This window comes from Pygocentrus nattereri, chromosome 7 (assembly GCF_015220715.1).
Source record: "Pygocentrus nattereri isolate fPygNat1 chromosome 7, fPygNat1.pri, whole genome shotgun sequence".
Classification (NCBI taxonomy): domain Eukaryota; kingdom Metazoa; phylum Chordata; class Actinopteri; order Characiformes; family Serrasalmidae; genus Pygocentrus; species Pygocentrus nattereri.
The window spans coordinates 14,588,196-14,601,867 of record NC_051217.1 but is presented as its reverse complement, the minus strand read 5'-3'; the positions used below and the strand labels follow the sequence as shown (position 1 = coordinate 14,601,867).

Genomic DNA, 13,672 nt, shown 5'->3' with positions numbered 1-13,672 from the left:
GACTTCTTTGAGTGTATGACTGAGGGAGAGAAAGATAGAATGAGATCGAGAGAATATATGAGAGACTTCTTGGCATTATTACCTGTATATCTACTCTAATCTCATGTCCCCCCTGAGTGTGTGTGCAGCGTTATTTTCTTTATCTGTCCATCACTGAAAGTCTGTGTGTGTCAGCTTTGAATGAGTCCCTCTCTGCAGTGCATCTCTCAGGTTTATTAAACTTCCTGAGCAGAAAAGACAAAAAAAAAAAAAAAAGAAGTGGGACCTGGACATAGAAAATACAAGCAAGACCATTGTGGGTTTTTTTCCTCTAGTTGGTTTCTATACTTGGAGTGACTATATTTTATATATATTTGAACATAATGAATTGCATGGCTGTGATATCTGGCAGGTGATGTTAAATGCCTCAACAAAAGATTGCTCCTGTGTTTCTCCAGGACGTAGTGTCCCCCTTACGTTCTAACTTTAGCATCTCTGTTACTACTTGATGAAATACAGCCCTTGGGACACTGAGCATGCTGTGCTGTCGGAATGTTTCTTTTTTTCAGCTGACAGTAGGGGTTGACAATAAGGTGATATTTATCGTCATTGTGATAAATTACATATTTTATACCTACTTTTCTAAGAATCTCATGGATATTGTCAGTACTGAAGGAAGACAGGCAAACTGCATGTTTCATCACAAAGAGAACTGTTAAGTGGATTTAGTGCTGCGCTGGGAGTAAAACAAACAGAAAAAAACCTAAAAGCATTTTTATTTATTCCTAAATGTGTCACTGCTTGTGCATTGTACTGTTTCCATTTCATTAAATCTAAAATGCCTACTGTGCATCATGAAAATGGCATATCGGCCAACGCTTTTAGCTTATTGAAGGCTTATAATTGCTGTTTTTGTCATCCAGTAACTATTGATGATTTTCCGATCTGATATTTCAGTCAAAACAGCCATTAACTCCAACTTATTTATAAGAAAAAGCAAAAAAACTAATACAGAAATTTAACTGAAAATTACATAGAAGCCTCAACCAGTTTTTCACGGCTTAACGTGTCCACGTTTTTACATTTATTACAGCTCCCGTTCTTTTCAGTCTTAGACATTAGTTACAGTTTCTGCTTCTCATGATCCAATTCATTTTAAAAACATTTAGTGATGTTGAGGTCTGGACTTTGGGGTGGTCAGTCCATTGTTCTGAGAACACCAGCAGTTACTTTTTTCGATTTGCAAATTTCCTTTTCTCAATAACACTCTCACACCAAATGGGTAGACAGAAATTATATCAGATCTGAAGCAAGAGTGGAAAGATGAAAGCTTAAAGTGCTGTTTATCTGATGGGTACAGTTATGGTGGTCTACCAAGCACAGCACAGTTGTTAGGAATCTCATTTTCTCTATATCTTTTAATCTTTTAATCTTTTTTCAACCCCAGTTTTGGTAAATTCAATTTTGCTCACTTTATCTCCTCTTCTTTATGCAAGTGGATGAAATTTCCTCACCTCCTCAAAAATATCTCCTGAAAAATGAACAGCTTGTACTTAATGAAGGTTTGACTGCAAATGAAACAAATAGGGTAGCCTCTGACTTATGAACAGTGCTGCATGCTTGATGCTTTTGTTGCCTTCTGCTGTTGCCTTCTTTCAGGACCTACTTTCCTCTACATAAGAGCTTCTCCACACATGTTGCACACGTACAATACCTTTGGGATACTGTCAGATTATTTTTTTCAAGTGACAGCTTATTGCAGGTATATGCTTTCTCCTTCAATGAATTACTTGTCCAAAGCTGTTCACAGTAAATGCTTTTCCGACCTGTATGTATGTGTATATGTACGTGTCAGTCCATGTGACAGCAGAAGTAATACTGAATAGAAGGTGAAATGGTGTGCTATCTCTCTGTAGACCATCCTTCAGATGGAGTGTCAGATAAGTCAGTTAGTTCTCTCACATATTCTCTTCTTGCACCATGCCGAGTGTGTATCTGCGTGAGTGCGTTAGTGTGCGCGTGGAGGGCTTGTTGCCATTTGCCTACAATGTGTCTACATACGGTGTTCTTCCACATAATTAATGCACATGTTTGCTTTATCTGTCAAGCAGTGTGTGGTATATTCCCAACAGGGCGTCTTCAGGGCTGCGTTACATGTGCCTCGTCTGCGCTTTTTTACATGGAGGTGGGGGCTACGCTCTGCCTGGTAATAAAGAACATCCCTCTGACACTAGGAATTGTAATTCTGCTGGTGTTCACAAGCCCCCTCTGGAGATGAAGTGACCCATGCTCCGCTTAAATCACAGCTTGTCACTGGTAGGACGGCTCATTTTGGGGGGAGAGCAGGTGGTGGGGTATGCGGTGGGGCTCCAGGGCCATCAGAAATGGGCCAGTTCCTGTGTGATTAGTGGCAGGAAAGGATCAAAACAGACACAATAGCTAACTCTGCAGGCGCCTGCTATTAGCGTCTTTCAGCGGACGTGTGTTCACCCAAAAAAGCCTCCATTAGTCAAATTAGGGCTCTAATGAGAAGAAGCACTTTGCTGGGTAGGGAGCCTTACTATTCGATTTTTACATGTACATGGACACGCATGCACATATACATAACACACACTTAAAAATACACCCACGTGCCTCTCAGTGTGTACATATATAGTAAACACCAATCAGGGAATACACTCACATCCAAAGAGATCCTCATCACTGTAGCTAGTTTTAGTGTATGAGAGCCCAGTCGTATTTTAGCATGGTCCAATAATACTGCAGCTAAATTCAATAAAGTTTGAAGCACTTTTTGTGAATTCTCTTGGGCCAGATGTACTAAGCCTTTTGCACAATGCACAAACAGGATATATTCTACCCGAAAATGCATGGACGTTATGTCTGTAACTTCCACATGAGGCTAAACAGATGGTTTGCATTTAGGCTTATATGGAAAAATACAAAGTCAATTTCTCTCACATACATATACATATAAGGGCGGACGTGTAGAGGATTGAAAATGTAGCTAATTACACATTCTGTTCAATTTACTAAAGTTCCAGTGGGCAATTGTGCATGAATTTTCTCCACCAGGTGATAAGTAGAGACAGTGTTTCAAATGCATGTTGCTGGAAGCCAGAGTCCATGCTTAGTGACTATATGAAGCATATTTACACCCAGAATAAGCCTGGCTTTACATAGTGCAACTTTCATGTAGGCTCTTTGAAACCTACATGAAACTGAATTGAACTTGAGTTGCATAATGTAAAGCACTCTGCAACTCACTTGAAACAGTTGCAAGCGTCTCAATTTTGGGAGACAAGCTTCATGAAACAGCCAGTGGAAACACTGACTGATGATGTGGGTCACATCAAATGACATACTTCAAACATTGATTTTAACAGATCATCAGAAGATGACTTATTGGGCAGATTTTAACAAAAAATGAACTCAGCGCAAAAATTCACACTCCTAGTTGCATTTTCTCTTTCTGCCCTGAGTTTGTTGATGTTCACTGTGGCTTTTAAACCCTACACTTCACAAGCATAGCACAATTATTATCAGACGATCCTATGAGCTGTTTGCGTGATTAGCTGCAGCCGAAGCAAATTGAACGCTAATGGCAGCTGCATACATGTACATCTGGTCCTCCCTTTCTCATTCTTTATCTCTCCCTCTCTCTCTCGCTCACACATACATGCTCACAAACTCTCTCTGCCCTGAAGGAGTAGCGTCCCTACTGAGCTGGACGTGTGAGTATCACTCTTCCCCAGATGAGTGACGGCAGAGGCTTGGCGGGGAGCAGAGAAGACACTTTCTCTCTAGGCATGTTTTGATGAGCCTCAATTGCGGTATAAATGACTTTACAGGAGAATTACAAAACCTACCTCCCCTTCTGCCTTTTCCAAACAGGCTGGAATAGTCAGGCTGCTAATCGCACACAGCTAAAAGCTGCCCCTCGCAGAGTCCTAAAGAGAAACAGCCACATCATTCTACACTCAATTACCATCGCTCACTAATGAATCTTGTTAACATTGGATTTGGCATTTTTAACACCAAGGGGATCTGCAGGGAATGACAGCGAGAGGAGAGTGAGGGAAAGAGACAGAGCCTCAGTGCTATAACTGTGTGCACGTGTGTATGACAGAGAGATGGGGAGTTTGAATATAATAGACAGATGAAGAGGGGAAGAGAATTCGAGAGATGGAGCAGAAGTATGCTTAGAAGTTATTTTTACTTTCCTGCTAATCTAGGTCAAAGCACAGCAGTTACATATCACTATAGACTCCCACTTAACGCCCACAGACTGCTGCTGCTGTATGCCTTGTGCCACTTTGGCCCTAATGCCCCTGGTCATTTGTTCATATCAAAGAGAGTGATGGTATGACTAAAAAGGTCAGGAGATCTGGCACTGTACTGACTTTCCCCTGTCAGGGCCATGTTGGCTAATAGTAAACGATGCATGGCATGTGGGATGCCACAGTTCACTTTTATCAAGGAGGATGCTGGCACAAGGCAAAATGTCAGAAACTTTGGCTTCACTGTAAACCTATTCCTTGTGCTTGCCTAAAGGCCCATATCCTACATTTTATTTGAATTTAGGTTTTTCCCCATGATCTACTTATATTTGTGTAGATGGTATGATGTCATTTTTTCTTTTCCAATACTAGTACCAATACTGAAACCTCCAGTATTGGTTTCAATACTTCAGTATTGGCTGATGCAGAATAAGTATTTTTTTTGTAAAAGCTAAATTTAATTGAAGCACTAAACTTGCGATGCACATCTAAAAGTAGGCTATCATGCTCTGAATACACAAATACTGGACAGCCACACAAGTAACAGCTAACACTGCATCACACAATATCACACAATGTCAGTGTGCACTATTTCAGGCTACCTTTGTTTTTTTATTTTATTAAAAATGTCAAGTACATGTAAATAAACCAACATTATGGAGAATATTTACTTTTACTCATAAGAACTGTTTCTTTTTTTCTGCCATCGCTGTCGGTCATTTTTCTGCTTTTTTTTTTTTTTACAGATTTTTTTTATTGTGTATTTGTTTCAGGATTGGATCAGTTTTTTTTTTCATTCCAGCATTTTCTGCTGATATCAGCCTCATACCGATACCCACAGATACTAATATGCTGTCTCTGGATATTTCTGTGGTTTTATGTGCCAAAGTGGTCATTATTCATTTTTATATGACCATTTTCTAACCTGTGGTTGCCAACCCAGTCCTCAGGGTCCCACAGTTACTCCATATTTTCGCTCCAACTCAACTCATAACACAGAGATGAAGGACAAAGTGAACTTTCTGGGCAGCCCTGAAGACCAGGTTGGGAACCACAGCCTTAGAATAGAATTTCTCTTTCTTTTTTTTTTTTTTTTGCAAAATCTGAAACATTTTGTGAGGAATTACTCCAAAATTCTCAGAAATAAACATTTTTGCTTCTCCTGTAAATGTTTTGGACACATGAAGTTTTGTGAACTTCAGTGTAAATGTGCGGGGCCAACCTGCTGTAGTCCAAAAATATTTATGTATGTAAATGCACTGGATTTATGATGTCACAAAAGCAATTAAAGTGCTTATATCCTACATTTTCTTATATTTATCTTTACATATATCTCTACTTTGAGCTCCATTTATGACAGTTGTGTGGATTTAGGTACCAAAAACAATCCTAATTTATTTTTACAAGACCATTTTCCAATCTCTCTTTATCTGTTATTAAAAAGTTGTTTAATACCATTAAGACTTATATATGCAAACAAGTTCTTTTTGGATTCCCTGTATTTCCCCTCATTCAAAAAGCAGTCTTGGCTCCTTATACCTTCAGTGTTATAAGGAGCTAACTTTCTATATGCTGACTAGGTGGATGTATGTAAATGCAAAGACACATTAAAGAGCTCATATCCTACATTTTTCTGGTACTTAGCTTTTTTTGCCTAAGGTGCATTTATGATGTTTGTGTGAGTTTATGTATTTCACTCAGTGGTGTGCAAAAGAGGAAAAAAACAGTCAGTTAAAGAGGCAGCAGATGTTACAGCCAAAGCACAGTGTGCCACAGAGCACTTATTAAGTGAATATCACTGTGTGTGCATCACAATAACAGCTGTGAAGGAGAGGAATATTTTGACCATTTCTCTCACCTTCTGTGTCTGTCTCTTAGGATCTCTTCTTTAATCAGTGACATTTTCAGCATAAAAACTCAAGCAGGGAAAAAAAAATATTAAAAATTTCTAGCACTTACTTTAAAAACCCCTACAATAGCTTTTCACTTCCACAGTCCAAAACTAATCTGGCCGTCCCCGACCAGATGCATTATTAAATGAATAACTTTGCCGAGCTGGATTTTGCAGCATCAGAGGCAATCATTTCTAACCGTTTTGACATGGATCTTTTATACCTTTGGTCCAGTTTTCCATCACAAACAACTTCACACAGAGACCCTCATACATAACGTATAACCACACTATGTTAAGATGAATGTCACAATCTCTTTAAACTGCAGGCTTTCAATATCCTCACGAGATTTGAATTCACTGCATGCAAGACCAATGCATTCTGTACTATGTGGATGTCAGAGGCAGCTGCTGCTTTCTGACACAGGAGAGGCAGAAATCTAAGGGCAACAAAAATCTGATACTTTAATGGCCATTCAAAAGTTTGGAATCACATTATTATTAAGCTGATAATATCTTATGTTTAATAATAACTAATTAACTAAAATATAGATTAGAAATGGGCACCACATGCTATTTTAGAATGCTTTATTGAATATTTCAAATATTTTAGATATTAGTTTATCATAACTTGATTTTTGAGCATATCTAATCAGAGTTGTCATTTCCTACTCATCATTTAAAACCTGTTAAGGCACACAGGAGCAACATATAATTATTTTATATATTTATCTGCAGCCAAATGGGTTGTGATTTATTAATCACATTGATTAAAACCTTTGAATGGTGTTCCCATTTTTTAGATAATCCTCTCACCTAAACATGGTGTCTATCCTACTGCTTCCAAAAGCAGCTCTAGTTGTTATTATACTATTAAATTATACTATAAAAGCAACTAAAAGATTTAGTCAAGTGAAGTCAACGTTTATCTATACAGTACTTTTTACAACAGGTGTTGTCACAAAGCAGTTTTACAGATAAATCTGGGTACAATCCCCCAAGAGTGTTGCCAATGGAGATAGTGACAAGAAAAAACACCCTACGAGCAAGAGGAAGAAACCTTGAGAAGAACTAAGACTTGAAAGGGGAACCCATCCTCCTCTGTTCAACACTGAATAACAATAACAGCAGAGATTGAGATTCGATCATTAGTATAACTTATGTAAAAAAGGAGAATTGCAGTAGTAGCAGTGCCTGTCATTACAAAGATGCAGCAGGTCACCAGTAGGGTCAGTGGTGTGCAGGTGAGGTTTGTACAGTGTTGCTCAGAAGGAAGCTCCATGGTAGTCAGACTGATCCAGAAGGCTTGCAGGCAGTGGACACTGCTCAGAGGCACCGCTCAGAGGTAGATGAAGCAACAGTATCAGACAGTTCTGTTAATACAGACTGATTAGAGTACACTGTGTTAAGAGAGGGAAACAGAGACTCCAGCAGGCCAAACTATTACAGCCTCACTAAAGGGAGAACCAGAAGGGAGAGATATGAGGGCCCTCTGAGATGTCAGCGCCCCTCTGCTTCACTGTGAACAGCTTTGCTGTTAATGGTTCACTTAGCTAATAATAGAAAATAACTGAAGACATAGTCACAGGTTTTTAGTTGTCAGTGTTGTTATTGGAAGTGTATTGTGAAATCCTGTCCCTTGGAAACCTTCACCAGTCACCACATACAGAAGCCAAGCTTCCATGTGGGACAAGAATGCATTTCAAAAGGCCTATAGTCCAATAAACTTTTTTTTTCAATTATTTTTCATATCATCTCTATCAAAAAATATATCAGTATTTTTTTTTTCTACATTACTTGAGCACAGCAGCTGCCCTTTATATTTTGGAATGTTTTCAGGACAGATGGATCAACAGAAGTCCTCCAAATTAGCTTGGAATAAAATCACTGTACATTAACTTGCATTAAAAGTAAAGAAAGCTTTTTTCCCTCTCTTGTATATTCTATGATTTACTATTCTATTATTATTAGTTTTTTCCTTTAATTTATTATGACGAAATGCAAAAAGTTGTCCTGATAGCCCCCCTGAAGCCCAGCATCTGGGCAAGATCCAAAATGATGCTGTAAAAGACTATCATGCCATAAACAGTTATATTTACACTAATAAATATGGGTACATTTGAATCTCCCATTAACTTGCATTGAAGCCCATTTCTCTATAGCATGAGTTATGCTATTCTTATGAAGCCAAGCTTGTAACAATAGCAGAATCCTCTTGGTCCTATCTCCATCAATATGAAGAACCATTTCACCATGCAGAGAACCTTTTAATCGCTGTGTGTTCATGGTTTTATATAAAACCATTTTCTTCACTAAAGAACCCTCTAAGAACCACCTTTTTAAGAGTGCAAGGTAGTTGTCTTATACTCACATGTATAGACAGTCTGCAATTATTTTGTAATATAAGCAGAGTGCCAGGTGTTAATTATGATAACATTCAAAGGAACTGTTGCAAACTAATTCGTATTAGTTTACCATGCTCTCTCAATGCTATAGTATCAGCTAGGCCAGTGCTCACAATCTTGAATAAGGAGTAAGTAATTAGTACTCCACACGGCATATAATCATAACCTGTCTGTCGTAGTGGATGAATAGCCAGAGGGTCTTTGTGGGAAACATTGTGGCATTTATCTGCCTCTTAAAAGACTTTCAACAATTTAATTGGTGTCAAACTTGGATGGAATACATAATTGAACCCAGTGATATTTCATTTCATTGTCAGACGCCACCAAAATATTCTGTTAATTAGAAAGCCGATATAAATAAATAACACAGGGTCAGCCTTTAGGTTGAGTTTGTTCATGTACATAAATACCCAAACCATTCTAATTCTATGAATATTCTAATTCCGTTGTGATTTCTATCTAGTCTTAGATAATGGCTTAGTTTTAGATGTTTAGATGCTTTGTGTACAAAGTAGCCCAGCATGCCTGCTTATAGGACTTTTCTTATGGAATTTTTGTCTGGTTTAACTTTTATTATGGAATTGACAAATTTGTGCTTTGCCCACAAATGTGCCCTTTTTTAACTGTTACCAGGCTGGACAAGCTTTATAGAGCATTGCTTACATCTCATTCAGTTCAATACGAAACTGTAGCACACAGCTCAGCTCTTATCAAAAAACTTAATCTTACTATATGTTATTGATTTCAAACCTTAGGCCTGTTTATTTTGCATGTATGTTAACCCTTTAAAATCCCAGGCGTATTACAAACTAAGGCTAATTATTCAGTAACTACAACTGCAAACTGGTTGAGCTATCCATAAGTTATCAAAGTGTTTAATAAAACTTCGGGCTTGCTGCTGGGCCCTGGACATTCATGGAGTTGAATGTCACATTGTTGGAATAGATCAGGCATAGTTTACTTGAGGGAATAAAGCTGACATTAGTGTGGTCACATATTCTGTGCTTAGCTACAACAACATAGTCCAGCTTGGTAGTATAGCATTTTAAATGTAATGTAGAGCCTCTAAACCAGGGCTACATTCAGCCTAGACACAAAATAACAAAATATTTATCAAATGGAAACAGTGGTGCGTTGAACACTCTGATGTGTTACACAAGTGTTGCAACTATAGAAGCTGAGAAGGCCATTCCTGGTGTCCTTCTAGCATATTCTATAAAAGAAAAAAAATACAATAAAATATTTATGACAAACATGTCTTCTAATGTTTTCAGTTGTGGCATACACCAAGCTGCAGTGGCCATTTGTAAAGGATCCACTGTGTGCACTGCTATTTTAATACAGCAGCGTTTATATACTTAGTTTATATACTATATATTATGTAAGTATATACTTATATACTTAGTATATAAACTTCCATCCATCCATCCATCCATTTTCTAAGCCGCTTCTCCGTCAGGGTCGCGGGGGGGTGCTGGAGCCTATCCCAGCAGTCTTCGGGCGAAAGGCAGGATACACCCTGGACAGGTCGCCAGTCCAGTATATAAACTTATACTTTATATATTTAGGGGGCAGTCGTGGGCTGGAGGTTAGGGAACTGGCCCTGTGACCGGAAGGTTGCCGCTTCAATCCCCAGTGCCGACAGTCCATGACTGAGGTGTCCTTGATCAAGACACCTAACACCTGGGCACCGTGGATAGGGCTGCCCACTGCTCTGGGAAAGTGTGCTCACTGCCCCCTAGTGTGTGTGCATTCAGTAGTGTGTATGTGATATTCACGGATGGGTTAAATGCAGAGGTGGAATTTCCCCGTTTGTGGGATTAAAAAAGTATCAACTTAACTTAAATATACACTTTAAATATACACTCGCTACTGCTTGGATAACACTTCTAATGCACCCATTAAATGAAAGAATCAAACCTCATTGCACACCGTTTAATGTCATTTTGACAAAACATGTTGTCCAATCTGGAAAGCATAGCAAAATGGTGCACAATGTTTTGAGATTGAAGGGTTGTTCAGCAAAATCACCAAACTGTGCTGGACATTCAGAATCAGAAGTGAAGAGCCCTGCTCTAAACAAACACTGTAGTTGTCCAATGTGGGTTTACTTGTTTTGGCAGAAACTTGCTGTACCTTACAATTCCACTTTAAATTGAATGATTTTTTTGCCAGTGTCATGCAAAGATAACAACCTGACAACAGCTGTGAAAAAGCACATTTGTGGGCAAAGCATGGGACACATTGTAAAAGAATGCATTCATGGGGAGAGCACTGATGCGTCAGTTGTGGGACAGTGGGACATGTGGGACAGTTGGTTGCCATGGCTTCTAACACTTGTTGTTCTCTAGAAATCCTGCCTAAACCTTACAACCACCAAAATAACCCATTATAGCAAGTTGTGTTAGCTAAATGTTTAATGGTCACAATGAAATGGAAACATAAATTCTAATACATTTCATAAAGGAATGGTTTGAATTTACACAATTTTCCACCCAAGATGTAGTCGATGAGACAGCTGAGGCATTTGGTGTTTTAGCACTGCCAAATTTGTTAACAAACATTAGAAGTCAATAGACACACAGATGGTTTTTGTAAATACAGCCCTATAAACCTCTTGAGGTCTTCCCTCCAGGTCTTCATTAAGGTCGCACAGACTTGTCAGTGTGGTTTAGGACACAGTAGGATGAGAGACGTTTTGGGGTTGTAGTTACACAAAAGATTTGGCTCTATTGAGGTCATATTTGTTAAGTCACATTAGCCTAATAGCTTCAGTTAAAAACTAAAGAAGCAAAATGTAGATACCAACCATCTTGGATGATCCACTGCTTCTGGGGTTAGTGGAAAAAGGGATGAAACTGAATCTGCTATCTGGCTGTGTTTTCCCAATAATCACTCACTTCAGCAGCTTTATCTATCTAAATCTGAGGTTATGTATAAACCTTTTATCGTATGTGAGAAATATGACAAGGTAACATGATAGCCTTCAATGAACACCAAGATAAAGCAAAAATTCTTAGTCTATATGAAGGTTAGAGTTAATTAAGACTTACATAAACACTCTGTTCAGCAACATTCATGCAATAGTTATCTGATGCCACAGAATGCATATGCATTTATTTGAAAATGATTTATCTGATGTAATAAAATGTGTCAAACAGTGCAGAGCTGCATCTCCAGCTGATATGAAAGCTCAGTTGAACAGCATGGCAATGTGTCATGAATTTAAGCTATGCTGTGAATTAAACCGCCATGGTTGAAAAGCTCAACATGTGTTGCAGAACAACCTTCAATAGTAGAGCATGGCATTGATAATCTTCAACCGAATATCTATACAGCCACTGACCTTACCTTGAACCTTTTATATATGCACATGAATGGCTGTCTGAAAACTATGCTTTGAGACACTATTCATTTTTTACAGCAGGATTTATATAATAAATCTTATAAATGCTAGGGGGATATTTTAAGGTGAGCCTGTCCTTCAGAGAACAAAAAAAAAGAGTCCTTAAAATTACAGCAAGTAATATTTTTGTCTTTGCAATTTAAGTTTTAGTGCAATATCAAGATACCTTTAACATTTAGTATTACTTTCTCAAGGCATTATATCATTACACTTTATGGCCACATATATGTATGCACCTGACCATCACACCTATATGAACTTGTTGAATATCCCATTCCAAAACCATGGGCATTATTAAGGGGTTAACTACTGCCCCTGCAACTATAACAGCTTGCAGCTTGGAAAGGCTTTCCATAAGATTTCCTCAAGTATTTGTGCCCATTCAATCAAAAGAGGATTTGTGAGGTCAAGCACTGGCTTGCAGTCACCAAAGGTGTTCACTGGGGTTGTGTTAGGACTCTGTTTGGGTCATTGGAGGTTCTTCACACAAAACTCATCTAACCATGTCTTCATGTCTTTGTGGACCTTTATAGATCTCGCTCTGTGCACAACAAAACCACTGAAAGCATATCTTCAGATGCAGCAGGGCAGAGATTTCACAACCTGACATTTTGGCAAAAGCAGCGTCCTATTAAACTCTCTTCATTATGACCCATTTTACTGCCAGTGTTTGTCTGTGGAGATTGATGTGGCTGTGTGCTTGATTTCACACACCTGTTAGTAGGTCACATAATAGTGAATGAAACACCTGAACTCAATAATTAGGCGTGGTGCCCACATACTTCTGGCCATATAATGTATGATGCAGCAATTCTATGACAAACCTTAAAAAACTGCAATTGTTACTGGGCATATCATTTTGCAGTAATATAGGATGTTTTTTTATTTTTCTTAAAGCTTTGGCTATGAAGATAACTTATAAACAAGCAGGTGGGCCACATCTTTCGATAGAACCACTGCAGTGCGCTGCAAATTCAGACAGCATGTAGTTGCTAGCATGTTCATATTTTTTTTACCTATGATTTCTGAAATATGTAACAGATCCCCTGAGCAGGAGCTGAACAACCTAAGCCATCAGTGGAGCAAGGAATTGACTGAAAGGAGCCAGTGGTTGGCCTGCCTTTGAAACCCATGTGTGTGTGTGTGTGTGCCATTGATGGAATCCAAGCGTGGTAGAGCTGGAACGCTGAGCACCATGGGATATGCTCCTTAGGGATCCACGCCACTGGAGCCTCTCATCTCGCCTCACAAGAGAAGGATCAATGCTGATTAAAAATAGCAATTCAGCTAGAAATATCAGCTAAGGGACATGCTGGGCAATGCTGCATATTGAGGAACCGAGCAAGTTCAATGTTTTTACCATTTGAAGTTTGGCAAGAGTACAGCACATTCATATAATTCCACTAACTGTCATCGATTGTACACTGTCATTGACAGACTGATTAACATATCAGTAGGCGGCTAATTGGAAACCTGAAGCAAGTCCTATATTTGGGTTGTGCTGTAGCTCACAGGCAGCTTCAATTCCTTTAAGCTAGTAATATTCCTTTTTCTGCAAGGTTTGTAAATGACACTGTGTGGCAACAGCTGTTCTTATTTATGGGTAATGAAAGGGCACTATTGTGCCTACGGAGTGTGAGATTGCCTGAGAGACAAACACGTGGCCGTGAAAGAGAGAACACAAGTGCATTAGTTGTCTGCTGATGGGCAA

The 13,672-nt window shown here is 38.8% G+C and overlaps 1 protein-coding gene across 6 annotated transcripts in view; it reads left to right on the top strand.

The window, feature by feature from the left end:
* tspan4a (tetraspanin 4a) overlaps nucleotides 1-13,672 on the top strand; it is a 153,028-nt gene that overhangs the window by 53,301 nt on the left and 86,055 nt on the right. The gene's annotated exons all lie outside the window — the stretch shown is intronic.